Below are 15,063 nucleotides of genomic sequence, written 5' to 3'. Positions count from 1 at the left end.
TGGGAGTGCAGACTAGAGGGCTGTATTCCATGGAGGGGCGCACCCTTAAGCATGGCAAGTTGCAATTGTTAGATACTGACTGCTTATTTTGTCTGTAACATATTGGTTGCCCATTATCTAAAGGATCTCAGGGCAAGTGGGTGACTCCCACTCAGGCTCAGCACGTCTATGTGGAATCAGTTTATTGATGACACATATTTATCAGTTTATTGGTGACACATATTTATCTCAAGCAGAGTAGAGCAGTCTCTGATTCTCCACACTCGGAATACATGCAAGGGGTGTTCAGCCAGTAGGGGGAGCCTGGCAGAGCCAGGCCTTCTGCTATACTCAACTATATGTCAGGGCGTTGTGAACTGGGGCAACTGGAGATTCTCTGGCCTCGGTTGCTGGAGAACTGCTGGGGGCAGCACAGGCAAATCAAAATGTGGAAACGCTTCACGAGTATGCGTGTCATCCTTTTGCAGGGGCCATGCTAATCTTCTCTGTATCGATTCCAATTTTGCATATGTGCTGCCGAAGCAAGCACAAAAACTAACTGTCACTGCCTACCTTTTATTCCCTTGCTGGCTGAACAACCCTTTTGTGGGAGTGCAGACTAGAGGGCTGTATTCCATGGAGGGGCGCACCCTTAAGCATGGCAAGTTGCAATTGTTAGATACTGACTGCTTATTTTGTCTGTAACATATTGGTTGCCCATTATCTAAAGGATCTCAGGGCAAGTGGGTGACTCCCACTCAGGCTCAGCACGTCTATGTGGAATCAGTTTATTGATGACACATATTTATCTCAAGCAGAGTAGAGCAGTCTCTGATTCTCCACACTCGGAATACATGCAAGGGGTGTTCAGCCAGTAGGGGGAGCCTGGCAGAGCCAGGCCTTCTGCTATACTCAACTATATGTCAGGGCGTTGTGAACTGGGGCAACTGGAGATTCTCTGGCCTCGGTTGCTGGAGAACTGCTGGGGGCAGCACAGGCAAATCAAAATGTGGAAACGCTTCACGAGTATGCGTGTCATCCTTTTGCAGGGGCCATGCTAATCTTCTCTGTATCGATTCCAATTTTGCATATGTGCTGCCGAAGCAAGCACAAAAACTAACTGTCACTGCCTACCTTTTATTCCCTTGCTGGCTGAACGACCCTTTTGTGGGAGTGCAGACTAGAGGGCTGTATTCCATGGAGGGGCGCACCCTTAAGCATGGCAAGTTGCAATTGTTAGATACTGACTGCTTATTTTGTCTGTAACATATTGGTTGCCCATTATCTAAAGGATCTCAGGGCAAGTGGGTGACTCCCACTCAGGCTCAGCACGTCTATGTGGAATCAGTTTATTGATGACACATATTTATCTCAAGCAGAGTAGAGCAGTCTCTGATTCTCCACACTCGGAATACATGCAAGGGGTGTTCAGCCAGTAGGGGGAGCCTGGCAGAGCCAGGCCTTCTGCTATACTCAACTATATGTCAGGGCGTTGTGAACTGGGGCAACTGGAGATTCTCTGGCCTCGGTTGCTGGAGAACTGCTGGGGGCAGCACAGGCAAATCAAAATGTGGAAACGCTTCACGAGTATGCGTGTCATCCTTTTGCAGGGGCCATGCTAATCTTCTCTGTATCGATTCCAATTTTGCATATGTGCTGCCGAAGCAAGCACAAAAACTAACTGTCACTGCCTACCTTTTATTCCCTTGCTGGCTGAACGACCCTTTTGTGGGAGTGCAGACTAGAGGGCTGTATTCCATGGAGGGGCGCACCCTTAAGCATGGCAAGTTGCAATTGTTAGATACTGACTGCTTATTTTGTCTGTAACATATTGGTTGCCCATTATCTAAAGGATCTCAGGGCAAGTGGGTGACTCCCACTCAGGCTCAGCACGTCTATGTGGAATCAGTTTATTGATGACACATATTTATCTCGAGCAGAGTAGAGCAGTCTCTGATTCTCCACACTCGGAATACATGCAAGGGGTGTTCAGCCAGTAGGGGGAGCCTGGCAGAGCCAGGCCTTCTGCTATACTCAACTATATGTCAGGGCGTTGTGAACTGGGGCAACTGGAGATTCTCTGGCCTCGGTTGCTGGAGAACTGCTGGGGGCAGCACAGGCAAATCAAAATGTGGAAACGCTTCACGAGTATGCGTGTCATCCTTTTGCAGGGGCCATGCTAATCTTCTCTGTATCGATTCCAATTTTGCATATGTGCTGCCGAAGCAAGCACAAAAACTAACTGTCACTGCCTACCTTTTATTCCCTTGCTGGCTGAACGACCCTTTTGTGGGAGTGCAGACTAGAGGGCTGTATTCCATGGAGGGGCGCACCCTTAAGCATGGCAAGTTGCAATTGTTAGATACTGACTGCTTATTTTGTCTGTAACATATTGGTTGCCCATTATCTAAAGGATCTCAGGGCAAGTGGGTGACTCCCACTCAGGCTCAGCACGTCTATGTGGAATCAGTTTATTGATGACACATATTTATCTCGAGCAGAGTAGAGCAGTCTCTGATTCTCCACACTCGGAATACATGCAACGGGTGTTCAGCCAGTAGGGGGAGCCAGGCAGAGCCAGGCCTTCTGCTATACTCAACTATATGTCAGGGCGTTGTGAACTGGGGCAACTGGAGATTCTCTGGCCTCGGTTGCTGGAGAACTGCTGGGGGCAGCACAGGCAAATGAAAATGTAGACATGCTTCGCAAGAATGCGTGTCATCCTCTTGCAAGGGTCATGCTAATCTTCTCTGTATTCGACCCTTTTATGGAAGTGCAGATGAGAGGGCTGTATTCCATGGAGGGGTGCACCCTTAAGCATGGCAAGTTGCAATTGTTAGATACTGACTGCTTATTTTGTCTGTAACATATTGGTTGCCCATTATCTAAAGGATCTCAGGGCAAGTGGGTGACTCCCACTCAGGCTCAGCACGTCTATGTGGAATCAGTTTATTGATGACACATATTTATCAGTTTATTGGTGACACATATTTATCTCAAGCAGAGTAGAGCAGTCTCTGATTCTCCACACTCGGAATACATGCAAGGGGTGTTCAGCCAGTAGGGGGAGCCTGGCAGAGCCAGGCCTTCTGCTATACTCAACTATATGTCAGGGCGTTGTGAACTGGGGCAACTGGAGATTCTCTGGCCTCGGTTGCTGGAGAACTGCTGGGGGCAGCACAGGCAAATCAAAATGTGGAAACGCTTCACGAGTATGCGTGTCATCCTTTTGCAGGGGCCATGCTAATCTTCTCTGTATCGATTCCAATTTTGCATATGTGCTGCCGAAGCAAGCACAAAAACTAACTGTCACTGCCTACCTTTTATTCCCTTGCTGGCTGAACGACCCTTTTGTGGGAGTGCAGACTAGAGGGCTGTATTCCATGGAGGGGCGCACCCTTAAGCATGGCAAGTTGCAATTGTTAGATACTGACTGCTTATTTTGTCTGTAACATATTGGTTGCCCATTATCTAAAGGATCTCAGGGCAAGTGGGTGACTCCCACTCAGGCTCAGCACGTCTATGTGGAATCAGTTTATTGATGACACATATTTATCTCGAGCAGAGTAGAGCAGTCTCTGATTCTCCACACTCGGAATACATGCAACGGGTGTTCAGCCAGTAGGGGGAGCCAGGCAGAGCCAGGCCTTCTGCTATACTCAACTATATGTCAGGGCGTTGTGAACTGGGGCAACTGGAGATTCTCTGGCCTCGGTTGCTGGAGAACTGCTGGGGGCAGCACAGGCAAATGAAAATGTAGACATGCTTCGCAAGAATGCGTGTCATCCTCTTGCAAGGGTCATGCTAATCTTCTCTGTATTCGACCCTTTTGTGGAAGTGCAGATGAGAGGGCTGTATTCCATGGAGGGGTGCACCCTTAAGCATGGCAAGTTGCAATTGTTAGATACTGACTGCTTATTTTGTCTGTAACATATTGGTTGCCCATTATCTAAAGGATCTCAGGGCAAGTGGGTGACTCCCACTCAGGCTCAGCACGTCTATGTGGAATCAGTTTATTGATGACACATATTTATCAGTTTATTGGTGACACATATTTATCTCAAGCAGAGTAGAGCAGTCTCTGATTCTCCACACTCGGAATACATGCAAGGGGTGTTCAGCCAGTAGGGGGAGCCTGGCAGAGCCAGGCCTTCTGCTATACTCAACTATATGTCAGGGCGTTGTGAACTGGGGCAACTGGAGATTCTCTGGCCTCGGTTGCTGGAGAACTGCTGGGGGCAGCACAGGCAAATCAAAATGTGGAAACGCTTCACGAGTATGCGTGTCATCCTTTTGCAGGGGCCATGCTAATCTTCTCTGTATCGATTCCAATTTTGCAAATGTGCTGCCGAAGCAAGCACAAAAACTAACTGTCACTGCCTACCTTTTATTCCCTTGCTGGCTGAACGACCCTTTTGTGGGAGTGCAGACTAGAGGGCTGTATTCCATGGAGGGGCGCACCCTTAAGCATGGCAAGTTGCAATTGTTAGATACTGACTGCTTATTTTGTCTGTAACATATTGGTTGCCCATTATCTAAAGGATCTCAGGGCAAGTGGGTGACTCCCACTCAGGCTCAGCACGTCTATGTGGAATCAGTTTATTGATGACACATATTTATCTCAAGCAGAGTAGAGCAGTCTCTGATTCTCCACACTCGGAATACATGCAAGGGGTGTTCAGCCAGTAGGGGGAGCCTGGCAGAGCCAGGCCTTCTGCTATACTCAACTATATGTCAGGGCGTTGTGAACTGGGGCAACTGGAGATTCTCTGGCCTCGGTTGCTGGAGAACTGCTGGGGGCAGCACAGGCAAATCAAAATGTGGAAACGCTTCACGAGTATGCGTGTCATCCTTTTGCAGGGGCCATGCTAATCTTCTCTGTATCGATTCCAATTTTGCATATGTGCTGCCGAAGCAAGCACAAAAATTAACTGTCACTGCCTACCTTTTATTCCCTTGCTGGCTGAACGACCCTTTTGTGGGAGTGCAGACTAGAGGGCTGTATTCCATGGAGGGGCGCACCCTTAAGCATGGCAAGTTGCAATTGTTAGATACTGACTGCTTATTTTGTCTGTAACATATTGGTTGCCCATTATCTAAAGGATCTCAGGGCAAGTGGGTGACTCCCACTCAGGCTCAGCACGTCTATGTGGAATCAGTTTATTGATGACACATATTTATCTCGAGCAGAGTAGAGCAGTCTCTGATTCTCCACACTCGGAATACATGCAAGGGGTGTTCAGCCAGTAGGGGGAGCCTGGCAGAGCCAGGCCTTCTGCTATACTCAACTATATGTCAGGGCGTTGTGAACTGGGGCAACTGGAGATTCTCTGGCCTCGGTTGCTGGAGAACTGCTGGGGGCAGCACAGGCAAATCAAAATGTGGAAACGCTTCACGAGTATGCGTGTCATCCTTTTGCAGGGGCCATGCTAATCTTCTCTGTATCGATTCCAATTTTGCATATGTGCTGCCGAAGCAAGCACAAAAACTAACTGTCACTGCCTACCTTTTATTCCCTTGCTGGCTGAACGACCCTTTTGTGGGAGTGCAGACTAGAGGGCTGTATTCCATGGAGGGGCGCACCCTTAAGCATGGCAAGTTGCAATTGTTAGATACTGACTGCTTATTTTGTCTGTAACATATTGGTTGCCCATTATCTAAAGGATCTCAGGGCAAGTGGGTGACTCCCACTCAGGCTCAGCACGTCTATGTGGAATCAGTTTATTGATGACACATATTTATCTCGAGCAGAGTAGAGCAGTCTCTGATTCTCCACACTCGGAATACATGCAACGGGTGTTCAGCCAGTAGGGGGAGCCAGGCAGAGCCAGGCCTTCTGCTATACTCAACTATATGTCAGGGCGTTGTGAACTGGGGCAACTGGAGATTCTCTGGCCTCGGTTGCTGGAGAACTGCTGGGGGCAGCACAGGCAAATGAAAATGTAGACATGCTTCGCAAGAATGCGTGTCATCCTCTTGCAAGGGTCATGCTAATCTTCTCTGTATTCGACCCTTTTGTGGAAGTGCAGATGAGAGGGCTGTATTCCATGGAGGGGTGCACCCTTAAGCATGGCAAGTTGCAATTGTTAGATACTGACTGCTTATTTTGTCTGTAACATATTGGTTGCCCATTATCTAAAGGATCTCAGGGCAAGTGGGTGACTCCCACTCAGGCTCAGCACGTCTATGTGGAATCAGTTTATTGATGACACATATTTATCAGTTTATTGGTGACACATATTTATCTCAAGCAGAGTAGAGCAGTCTCTGATTCTCCACACTCGGAATACATGCAAGGGGTGTTCAGCCAGTAGGGGGAGCCTGGCAGAGCCAGGCCTTCTGCTATACTCAACTATATGTCAGGGCGTTGTGAACTGGGGCAACTGGAGATTCTCTGGCCTCGGTTGCTGGAGAACTGCTGGGGGCAGCACAGGCAAATCAAAATGTGGAAACGCTTCACGAGTATGCGTGTCATCCTTTTGCAGGGGCCATGCTAATCTTCTCTGTATCGATTCCAATTTTGCATATGTGCTGCCGAAGCAAGCACAAAAACTAACTGTCACTGCCTACCTTTTATTCCCTTGCTGGCTGAACGACCCTTTTGTGGGAGTGCAGACTAGAGGGCTGTATTCCATGGAGGGGCGCACCCTTAAGCATGGCAAGTTGCAATTGTTAGATACTGACTGCTTATTTTGTCTGTAACATATTGGTTGCCCATTATCTAAAGGATCTCAGGGCAAGTGGGTGACTCCCACTCAGGCTCAGCACGTCTATGTGGAATCAGTTTATTGATGACACATATTTATCTCGAGCAGAGTAGAGCAGTCTCTGATTCTCCACACTCGGAATACATGCAACGGGTGTTCAGCCAGTAGGGGGAGCCAGGCAGAGCCAGGCCTTCTGCTATACTCAACTATATGTCAGGGCGTTGTGAACTGGGGCAACTGGAGATTCTCTGGCCTCGGTTGCTGGAGAACTGCTGGGGGCAGCACAGGCAAATGAAAATGTAGACATGCTTCGCAAGAATGCGTGTCATCCTCTTGCAAGGGTCATGCTAATCTTCTCTGTATTCGACCCTTTTGTGGAAGTGCAGATGAGAGGGCTGTATTCCATGGAGGGGTGCACCCTTAAGCATGGCAAGTTGCAATTGTTAGATACTGACTGCTTATTTTGTCTGTAACATATTGGTTGCCCATTATCTAAAGGATCTCAGGGCAAGTGGGTGACTCCCACTCAGGCTCAGCACGTCTATGTGGAATCAGTTTATTGATGACACATATTTATCAGTTTATTGGTGACACATATTTATCTCAAGCAGAGTAGAGCAGTCTCTGATTCTCCACACTCGGAATACATGCAAGGGGTGTTCAGCCAGTAGGGGGAGCCTGGCAGAGCCAGGCCTTCTGCTATACTCAACTATATGTCAGGGCGTTGTGAACTGGGGCAACTGGAGATTCTCTGGCCTCGGTTGCTGGAGAACTGCTGGGGGCAGCACAGGCAAATCAAAATGTGGAAACGCTTCACGAGTATGCGTGTCATCCTTTTGCAGGGGCCATGCTAATCTTCTCTGTATCGATTCCAATTTTGCATATGTGCTGCCGAAGCAAGCACAAAAACTAACTGTCACTGCCTACCTTTTATTCCCTTGCTGGCTGAACGACCCTTTTGTGGGAGTGCAGACTAGAGGGCTGTATTCCATGGAGGGGCGCACCCTTAAGCATGGCAAGTTGCAATTGTTAGATACTGACTGCTTATTTTGTCTGTAACATATTGGTTGCCCATTATCTAAAGGATCTCAGGGCAAGTGGGTGACTCCCACTCAGGCTCAGCACGTCTATGTGGAATCAGTTTATTGATGACACATATTTATCTCAAGCAGAGTAGAGCAGTCTCTGATTCTCCACACTCGGAATACATGCAAGGGGTGTTCAGCCAGTAGGGGGAGCCTGGCAGAGCCAGGCCTTCTGCTATACTCAACTATATGTCAGGGCGTTGTGAACTGGGGCAACTGGAGATTCTCTGGCCTCGGTTGCTGGAGAACTGCTGGGGGCAGCACAGGCAAATCAAAATGTGGAAACGCTTCACGAGTATGCGTGTCATCCTTTTGCAGGGGCCATGCTAATCTTCTCTGTATCGATTCCAATTTTGCATATGTGCTGCCGAAGCAAGCACAAAAACTAACTGTCACTGCCTACCTTTTATTCCCTTGCTGGCTGAACGACCCTTTTGTGGGAGTGCAGACTAGAGGGCTGTATTCCATGGAGGGGCGCACCCTTAAGCATGGCAAGTTGCAATTGTTAGATACTGACTGCTTATTTTGTCTGTAACATATTGGTTGCCCATTATCTAAAGGATCTCAGGGCAAGTGGGTGACTCCCACTCAGGCTCAGCACGTCTATGTGGAATCAGTTTATTGATGACACATATTTATCTCGAGCAGAGTAGAGCAGTCTCTGATTCTCCACACTCGGAATACATGCAAGGGGTGTTCAGCCAGTAGGGGGAGCCTGGCAGAGCCAGGCCTTCTGCTATACTCAACTATATGTCAGGGCGTTGTGAACTGGGGCAACTGGAGATTCTCTGGCCTCGGTTGCTGGAGAACTGCTGGGGGCAGCACAGGCAAATCAAAATGTGGAAACGCTTCACGAGTATGCGTGTCATCCTTTTGCAGGGGCCATGCTAATCTTCTCTGTATCGATTCCAATTTTGCATATGTGCTGCCGAAGCAAGCACAAAAACTAACTGTCACTGCCTACCTTTTATTCCCTTGCTGGCTGAACGACCCTTTTGTGGGAGTGCAGACTAGAGGGCTGTATTCCATGGAGGGGCGCACCCTTAAGCATGGCAAGTTGCAATTGTTAGATACTGACTGCTTATTTTGTCTGTAACATATTGGTTGCCCATTATCTAAAGGATCTCAGGGCAAGTGGGTGACTCCCACTCAGGCTCAGCACGTCTATGTGGAATCAGTTTATTGATGACACATATTTATCTCGAGCAGAGTAGAGCAGTCTCTGATTCTCCACACTCGGAATACATGCAACGGGTGTTCAGCCAGTAGGGGGAGCCAGGCAGAGCCAGGCCTTCTGCTATACTCAACTATATGTCAGGGCGTTGTGAACTGGGGCAACTGGAGATTCTCTGGCCTCGGTTGCTGGAGAACTGCTGGGGGCAGCACAGGCAAATGAAAATGTAGACATGCTTCGCAAGAATGCGTGTCATCCTCTTGCAAGGGTCATGCTAATCTTCTCTGTATTCGACCCTTTTGTGGAAGTGCAGATGAGAGGGCTGTATTCCATGGAGGGGTGCACCCTTAAGCATGGCAAGTTGCAATTGTTAGATACTGACTGCTTATTTTGTCTGTAACATATTGGTTGCCCATTATCTAAAGGATCTCAGGGCAAGTGGGTGACTCCCACTCAGGCTCAGCACGTCTATGTGGAATCAGTTTATTGATGACACATATTTATCAGTTTATTGGTGACACATATTTATCTCAAGCAGAGTAGAGCAGTCTCTGATTCTCCACACTCGGAATACATGCAAGGGGTGTTCAGCCAGTAGGGGGAGCCTGGCAGAGCCAGGCCTTCTGCTATACTCAACTATATGTCAGGGCGTTGTGAACTGGGGCAACTGGAGATTCTCTGGCCTCGGTTGCTGGAGAACTGCTGGGGGCAGCACAGGCAAATCAAAATGTGGAAACGCTTCACGAGTATGCGTGTCATCCTTTTGCAGGGGCCATGCTAATCTTCTCTGTATCGATTCCAATTTTGCATATGTGCTGCCGAAGCAAGCACAAAAACTAACTGTCACTGCCTACCTTTTATTCCCTTGCTGGCTGAACGACCCTTTTGTGGGAGTGCAGACTAGAGGGCTGTATTCCATGGAGGGGCGCACCCTTAAGCATGGCAAGTTGCAATTGTTAGATACTGACTGCTTATTTTGTCTGTAACATATTGGTTGCCCATTATCTAAAGGATCTCAGGGCAAGTGGGTGACTCCCACTCAGGCTCAGCACGTCTATGTGGAATCAGTTTATTGATGACACATATTTATCTCGAGCAGAGTAGAGCAGTCTCTGATTCTCCACACTCGGAATACATGCAACGGGTGTTCAGCCAGTAGGGGGAGCCAGGCAGAGCCAGGCCTTCTGCTATACTCAACTATATGTCAGGGCGTTGTGAACTGGGGCAACTGGAGATTCTCTGGCCTCGGTTGCTGGAGAACTGCTGGGGGCAGCACAGGCAAATGAAAATGTAGACATGCTTCGCAAGAATGCGTGTCATCCTCTTGCAAGGGTCATGCTAATCTTCTCTGTATTCGACCCTTTTGTGGAAGTGCAGATGAGAGGGCTGTATTCCATGGAGGGGTGCACCCTTAAGCATGGCAAGTTGCAATTGTTAGATACTGACTGCTTATTTTGTCTGTAACATATTGGTTGCCCATTATCTAAAGGATCTCAGGGCAAGTAGGTGACTCCCACTCAGGCTCAGCACGTCAATGTGGAATCAGTTTATTGATGACACATATTTATCTCAAGCAGAGTAGAGCAGTCTCTGATTCTCCACACTCGGAATACATGCAAGGGGTGTTCAGCCAGTAGGGGGAGCCTGGCAGAGCCAGGCCTTCTGCTATACTCAACTATATGTCAGGGCGTTGTGAACTGGGGCAACTGGAGATTCTCTGGCCTCGGTTGCTGGAGAACTGCTGGGGGCAGCACAGGCAAATCAAAATGTGGAAACGCTTCACGAGTATGCGTGTCATCCTTTTGCAGGGGCCATGCTAATCTTCTCTGTATCGATTCCAATTTTGCATATGTGCTGCCGAAGCAAGCACAAAAACTAACTGTCACTGCCTACCTTTTATTCCCTTGCTGGCTGAACGACCCTTTTGTGGGAGTGCAGACTAGAGGGCTGTATTCCATGGAGGGGCGCACCCTTAAGCATGGCAAGTTGCAATTGTTAGATACTGACTGCTTATTTTGTCTGTAACATATTGGTTGCCCATTATCTAAAGGATCTCAGGGCAAGTGGGTGACTCCCACTCAGGCTCAGCACGTCTATGTGGAATCAGTTTATTGATGACACATATTTATCTCGAGCAGAGTAGAGCAGTCTCTGATTCTCCACACTCGGAATACATGCAAGGGGTGTTCAGCCAGTAGGGGGAGCCTGGCAGAGCCAGGCCTTCTGCTATACTCAACTATATGTCAGGGCGTTGTGAACTGGGGCAACTGGAGATTCTCTGGCCTCGGTTGCTGGAGAACTGCTGGGGGCAGCACAGGCAAATCAAAATGTGGAAACGCTTCACGAGTATGCGTGTCATCCTTTTGCAGGGGCCATGCTAATCTTCTCTGTATCGATTCCAATTTTGCATATGTGCTGCCGAAGCAAGCACAAAAACTAACTGTCACTGCCTACCTTTTATTCCCTTGCTGGCTGAACGACCCTTTTGTGGGAGTGCAGACTAGAGGGCTGTATTCCATGGAGGGGCGCACCCTTAAGCATGGCAAGTTGCAATTGTTAGATACTGACTGCTTATTTTGTCTGTAACATATTGGTTGCCCATTATCTAAAGGATCTCAGGGCAAGTGGGTGACTCCCACTCAGGCTCAGCACGTCTATGTGGAATCAGTTTATTGATGACACATATTTATCTCGAGCAGAGTAGAGCAGTCTCTGATTCTCCACACTCGGAATACATGCAACGGGTGTTCAGCCAGTAGGGGGAGCCAGGCAGAGCCAGGCCTTCTGCTATACTCAACTATATGTCAGGGCGTTGTGAACTGGGGCAACTGGAGATTCTCTGGCCTCGGTTGCTGGAGAACTGCTGGGGGCAGCACAGGCAAATGAAAATGTAGACATGCTTCGCAAGAATGCGTGTCATCCTCTTGCAAGGGTCATGCTAATCTTCTCTGTATTCGACCCTTTTGTGGAAGTGCAGATGAGAGGGCTGTATTCCATGGAGGGGTGCACCCTTAAGCATGGCAAGTTGCAATTGTTAGATACTGACTGCTTATTTTGTCTGTAACATATTGGTTGCCCATTATCTAAAGGATCTCAGGGCAAGTAGGTGACTCCCACTCAGGCTCAGCACGTCAATGTGGAATCAGTTTATTGATGACACATATTTATCAGTTTATTGGTGACACATATTTATCTCAAGCAGAGTAGAGCAGTCTCTGATTCTCCACACTCGGAATACATGCAAGGGGTGTTCAGCCAGTAGGGGGAGCCTGGCAGAGCCAGGCCTTCTGCTATACTCAACTATATGTCAGGGCGTTGTGAACTGGGGCAACTGGAGATTCTCTGGCCTCGGTTGCTGGAGAACTGCTGGGGGCAGCACAGGCAAATCAAAATGTGGAAACGCTTCACGAGTATGCGTGTCATCCTTTTGCAGGGGCCATGCTAATCTTCTCTGTATCGATTCCAATTTTGCATATGTGCTGCCGAAGCAAGCACAAAAACTAACTGTCACTGCCTACCTTTTATTCCCTTGCTGGCTGAACGACCCTTTTGTGGGAGTGCAGACTAGAGGGCTGTATTCCATGGAGGGGCGCACCCTTAAGCATGGCAAGTTGCAATTGTTAGATACTGACTGCTTATTTTGTCTGTAACATATTGGTTGCCCATTATCTAAAGGATCTCAGGGCAAGTGGGTGACTCCCACTCAGGCTCAGCACGTCTATGTGGAATCAGTTTATTGATGACACATATTTATCTCGAGCAGAGTAGAGCAGTCTCTGATTCTCCACACTCGGAATACATGCAAGGGGTGTTCAGCCAGTAGGGGGAGCCTGGCAGAGCCAGGCCTTCTGCTATACTCAACTATATGTCAGGGCGTTGTGAACTGGGGCAACTGGAGATTCTCTGGCCTCGGTTGCTGGAGAACTGCTGGGGGCAGCACAGGCAAATCAAAATGTGGAAACGCTTCACGAGTATGCGTGTCATCCTTTTGCAGGGGCCATGCTAATCTTCTCTGTATCGATTCCAATTTTGCATATGTGCTGCCGAAGCAAGCACAAAAACTAACTGTCACTGCCTACCTTTTATTCCCTTGCTGGCTGAACGACCCTTTTGTGGGAGTGCAGACTAGAGGGCTGTATTCCATGGAGGGGCGCACCCTTAAGCATGGCAAGTTGCAATTGTTAGATACTGACTGCTTATTTTGTCTGTAACATATTGGTTGCCCATTATCTAAAGGATCTCAGGGCAAGTGGGTGACTCCCACTCAGGCTCAGCACGTCTATGTGGAATCAGTTTATTGATGACACATATTTATCTCGAGCAGAGTAGAGCAGTCTCTGATTCTCCACACTCGGAATACATGCAACGGGTGTTCAGCCAGTAGGGGGAGCCAGGCAGAGCCAGGCCTTCTGCTATACTCAACTATATGTCAGGGCGTTGTGAACTGGGGCAACTGGAGATTCTCTGGCCTCGGTTGCTGGAGAACTGCTGGGGGCAGCACAGGCAAATGAAAATGTAGACATGCTTCGCAAGAATGCGTGTCATCCTCTTGCAAGGGTCATGCTAATCTTCTCTGTATTCGACCCTTTTGTGGAAGTGCAGATGAGAGGGCTGTATTCCATGGAGGGGTGCACCCTTAAGCATGGCAAGTTGCAATTGTTAGATACTGACTGCTTATTTTGTCTGTAACATATTGGTTGCCCATTATCTAAAGGATCTCAGGGCAAGTAGGTGACTCCCACTCAGGCTCAGCACGTCAATGTGGAATCAGTTTATTGATGACACATATTTATCAGTTTATTGGTGACACATATTTATCTCAAGCAGAGTAGAGCAGTCTCTGATTCTCCACACTCGGAATACATGCAAGGGGTGTTCAGCCAGTAGGGGGAGCCTGGCAGAGCCAGGCCTTCTGCTATACTCAACTATATGTCAGGGCGTTGTGAACTGGGGCAACTGGAGATTCTCTGGCCTCGGTTGCTGGAGAACTGCTGGGGGCAGCACAGGCAAATCAAAATGTGGAAACGCTTCACGAGTATGCGTGTCATCCTTTTGCAGGGGCCATGCTAATCTTCTCTGTATCGATTCCAATTTTGCATATGTGCTGCCGAAGCAAGCACAAAAACTAACTGTCACTGCCTACCTTTTATTCCCTTGCTGGCTGAACGACCCTTTTGTGGGAGTGCAGACTAGAGGGCTGTATTCCATGGAGGGGCGCACCCTTAAGCATGGCAAGTTGCAATTGTTAGATACTGACTGCTTATTTTGTCTGTAACATATTGGTTGCCCATTATCTAAAGGATCTCAGGGCAAGTGGGTGACTCCCACTCAGGCTCAGCACGTCTATGTGGAATCAGTTTATTGATGACACATATTTATCTCGAGCAGAGTAGAGCAGTCTCTGATTCTCCACACTCGGAATACATGCAACGGGTGTTCAGCCAGTAGGGGGAGCCTGGCAGAGCCAGGCCTTCTGCTATACTCAACTATATGTCAGGGCGTTGTGAACTGGGGCAACTGGAGATTCTCTGGCCTCGGTTGCTGGAGAACTGCTGGGGGCAGCACAGGCAAATGAAAATGTAGACATGCTTCGCAAGAATGCGTGTCATCCTCTTGCAAGGGTCATGCTAATCTTCTCTGTATCGATTCCAATTTTGCATATGTGCTGCCGAAGCAAGCACAAAAACTAACTGTCACTGCCTACCTTTTATTCCCTTGCTGGCTGAACGACCCTTTTGTGGGAGTGCAGACTAGAGGGCTGTATTCCATGGAGGGGCGCACCCTTAAGCATGGCAAGTTGCAATTGTTAGATACTGACTGCTTATTTTGTCTGTAACATATTGGTTGCCCATTATCTAAAGGATCTCAGGGCAAGTGGGTGACTCCCACTCAGGCTCAGCACGTCTATGTGGAATCAGTTTATTGATGACACATATTTATCTCGAGCAGAGTAGAGCAGTCTCTGATTCTCCACACTCGGAATACATGCAAGGGGTGTTCAGCCAGTAGGGGGAGCCAGGCAGAGCCAGGCCTTCTGCTATACTCAACTATATGTCAGGGCGTTGTGAACTGGGGCAACTGGAGATTCTCTGGCCTCGGTTGCTGGAGAACTGCTGGG

The 15,063-nt window shown here is 48.4% G+C and overlaps 27 non-coding genes across 27 annotated transcripts; all 27 read right to left on the bottom strand.

Annotated features, from left to right (window-relative positions):
• Positions 1-422: 422 nt before the first annotated feature.
• Positions 423-529, bottom strand: LOC139331908 (U6 spliceosomal RNA). Its single transcript, XR_011602247.1, has one exon. It is a non-coding gene; the product is annotated as a U6 spliceosomal RNA (small nuclear RNA).
• Positions 530-983: 454 nt separating this feature from the next.
• Positions 984-1,090, bottom strand: LOC139331907 (U6 spliceosomal RNA). The gene has a single exon (XR_011602246.1). It is a non-coding gene; the product is annotated as a U6 spliceosomal RNA (small nuclear RNA).
• Positions 1,091-1,544: 454 nt separating this feature from the next.
• LOC139331906 (U6 spliceosomal RNA) lies at positions 1,545-1,651 on the bottom strand. Its single transcript, XR_011602245.1, has one exon. It is a non-coding gene; the product is annotated as a U6 spliceosomal RNA (small nuclear RNA).
• Positions 1,652-2,105: 454 nt separating this feature from the next.
• On the bottom strand, positions 2,106-2,212 carry LOC139331905 (U6 spliceosomal RNA). The gene has a single exon (XR_011602244.1). It is a non-coding gene; the product is annotated as a U6 spliceosomal RNA (small nuclear RNA).
• Positions 2,213-2,666: 454 nt separating this feature from the next.
• On the bottom strand, positions 2,667-2,772 carry LOC139331915 (U6 spliceosomal RNA). The gene has a single exon (XR_011602254.1). It is a non-coding gene; the product is annotated as a U6 spliceosomal RNA (small nuclear RNA).
• Positions 2,773-3,169: 397 nt separating this feature from the next.
• Positions 3,170-3,276, bottom strand: LOC139331904 (U6 spliceosomal RNA). The gene has a single exon (XR_011602243.1). It is a non-coding gene; the product is annotated as a U6 spliceosomal RNA (small nuclear RNA).
• Positions 3,277-3,730: 454 nt separating this feature from the next.
• Positions 3,731-3,835, bottom strand: LOC139331865 (U6 spliceosomal RNA). Its single transcript, XR_011602207.1, has one exon. It is a non-coding gene; the product is annotated as a U6 spliceosomal RNA (small nuclear RNA).
• Positions 3,836-4,233: 398 nt separating this feature from the next.
• Positions 4,234-4,340, bottom strand: LOC139331911 (U6 spliceosomal RNA). Its single transcript, XR_011602250.1, has one exon. It is a non-coding gene; the product is annotated as a U6 spliceosomal RNA (small nuclear RNA).
• Positions 4,341-4,794: 454 nt separating this feature from the next.
• LOC139331910 (U6 spliceosomal RNA) lies at positions 4,795-4,901 on the bottom strand. The gene has a single exon (XR_011602249.1). It is a non-coding gene; the product is annotated as a U6 spliceosomal RNA (small nuclear RNA).
• A 454-nt stretch (positions 4,902-5,355) lies between these two features.
• Positions 5,356-5,462, bottom strand: LOC139331903 (U6 spliceosomal RNA). Its single transcript, XR_011602242.1, has one exon. It is a non-coding gene; the product is annotated as a U6 spliceosomal RNA (small nuclear RNA).
• Positions 5,463-5,916: 454 nt separating this feature from the next.
• LOC139331864 (U6 spliceosomal RNA) lies at positions 5,917-6,021 on the bottom strand. Its single transcript, XR_011602206.1, has one exon. It is a non-coding gene; the product is annotated as a U6 spliceosomal RNA (small nuclear RNA).
• Positions 6,022-6,419: 398 nt separating this feature from the next.
• On the bottom strand, positions 6,420-6,526 carry LOC139331902 (U6 spliceosomal RNA). The gene has a single exon (XR_011602241.1). It is a non-coding gene; the product is annotated as a U6 spliceosomal RNA (small nuclear RNA).
• A 454-nt stretch (positions 6,527-6,980) lies between these two features.
• On the bottom strand, positions 6,981-7,085 carry LOC139331863 (U6 spliceosomal RNA). Its single transcript, XR_011602205.1, has one exon. It is a non-coding gene; the product is annotated as a U6 spliceosomal RNA (small nuclear RNA).
• Positions 7,086-7,483: 398 nt separating this feature from the next.
• LOC139331900 (U6 spliceosomal RNA) lies at positions 7,484-7,590 on the bottom strand. Its single transcript, XR_011602240.1, has one exon. It is a non-coding gene; the product is annotated as a U6 spliceosomal RNA (small nuclear RNA).
• A 454-nt stretch (positions 7,591-8,044) lies between these two features.
• On the bottom strand, positions 8,045-8,151 carry LOC139331899 (U6 spliceosomal RNA). The gene has a single exon (XR_011602239.1). It is a non-coding gene; the product is annotated as a U6 spliceosomal RNA (small nuclear RNA).
• Positions 8,152-8,605: 454 nt separating this feature from the next.
• On the bottom strand, positions 8,606-8,712 carry LOC139331898 (U6 spliceosomal RNA). Its single transcript, XR_011602238.1, has one exon. It is a non-coding gene; the product is annotated as a U6 spliceosomal RNA (small nuclear RNA).
• A 454-nt stretch (positions 8,713-9,166) lies between these two features.
• On the bottom strand, positions 9,167-9,271 carry LOC139331928 (U6 spliceosomal RNA). Its single transcript, XR_011602267.1, has one exon. It is a non-coding gene; the product is annotated as a U6 spliceosomal RNA (small nuclear RNA).
• Positions 9,272-9,669: 398 nt separating this feature from the next.
• LOC139331897 (U6 spliceosomal RNA) lies at positions 9,670-9,776 on the bottom strand. The gene has a single exon (XR_011602237.1). It is a non-coding gene; the product is annotated as a U6 spliceosomal RNA (small nuclear RNA).
• Positions 9,777-10,230: 454 nt separating this feature from the next.
• Positions 10,231-10,335, bottom strand: LOC139331927 (U6 spliceosomal RNA). The gene has a single exon (XR_011602266.1). It is a non-coding gene; the product is annotated as a U6 spliceosomal RNA (small nuclear RNA).
• Positions 10,336-10,708: 373 nt separating this feature from the next.
• Positions 10,709-10,815, bottom strand: LOC139331896 (U6 spliceosomal RNA). Its single transcript, XR_011602236.1, has one exon. It is a non-coding gene; the product is annotated as a U6 spliceosomal RNA (small nuclear RNA).
• Positions 10,816-11,269: 454 nt separating this feature from the next.
• On the bottom strand, positions 11,270-11,376 carry LOC139331895 (U6 spliceosomal RNA). Its single transcript, XR_011602235.1, has one exon. It is a non-coding gene; the product is annotated as a U6 spliceosomal RNA (small nuclear RNA).
• A 454-nt stretch (positions 11,377-11,830) lies between these two features.
• Positions 11,831-11,935, bottom strand: LOC139331926 (U6 spliceosomal RNA). The gene has a single exon (XR_011602265.1). It is a non-coding gene; the product is annotated as a U6 spliceosomal RNA (small nuclear RNA).
• A 398-nt stretch (positions 11,936-12,333) lies between these two features.
• On the bottom strand, positions 12,334-12,440 carry LOC139331893 (U6 spliceosomal RNA). Its single transcript, XR_011602234.1, has one exon. It is a non-coding gene; the product is annotated as a U6 spliceosomal RNA (small nuclear RNA).
• A 454-nt stretch (positions 12,441-12,894) lies between these two features.
• LOC139331892 (U6 spliceosomal RNA) lies at positions 12,895-13,001 on the bottom strand. Its single transcript, XR_011602233.1, has one exon. It is a non-coding gene; the product is annotated as a U6 spliceosomal RNA (small nuclear RNA).
• Positions 13,002-13,455: 454 nt separating this feature from the next.
• Positions 13,456-13,560, bottom strand: LOC139331925 (U6 spliceosomal RNA). Its single transcript, XR_011602264.1, has one exon. It is a non-coding gene; the product is annotated as a U6 spliceosomal RNA (small nuclear RNA).
• Positions 13,561-13,958: 398 nt separating this feature from the next.
• Positions 13,959-14,065, bottom strand: LOC139331891 (U6 spliceosomal RNA). The gene has a single exon (XR_011602232.1). It is a non-coding gene; the product is annotated as a U6 spliceosomal RNA (small nuclear RNA).
• A 454-nt stretch (positions 14,066-14,519) lies between these two features.
• LOC139331914 (U6 spliceosomal RNA) lies at positions 14,520-14,626 on the bottom strand. The gene has a single exon (XR_011602253.1). It is a non-coding gene; the product is annotated as a U6 spliceosomal RNA (small nuclear RNA).
• Positions 14,627-15,063: the final 437 nt, after the last annotated feature.

Source organism: Chaetodon trifascialis, chromosome 5 (genome assembly GCF_039877785.1).
Source record: "Chaetodon trifascialis isolate fChaTrf1 chromosome 5, fChaTrf1.hap1, whole genome shotgun sequence".
NCBI classification, from domain to species: domain Eukaryota; kingdom Metazoa; phylum Chordata; class Actinopteri; order Chaetodontiformes; family Chaetodontidae; genus Chaetodon; species Chaetodon trifascialis.
This window is presented reverse-complemented; position numbering and strand designations above follow the sequence as displayed.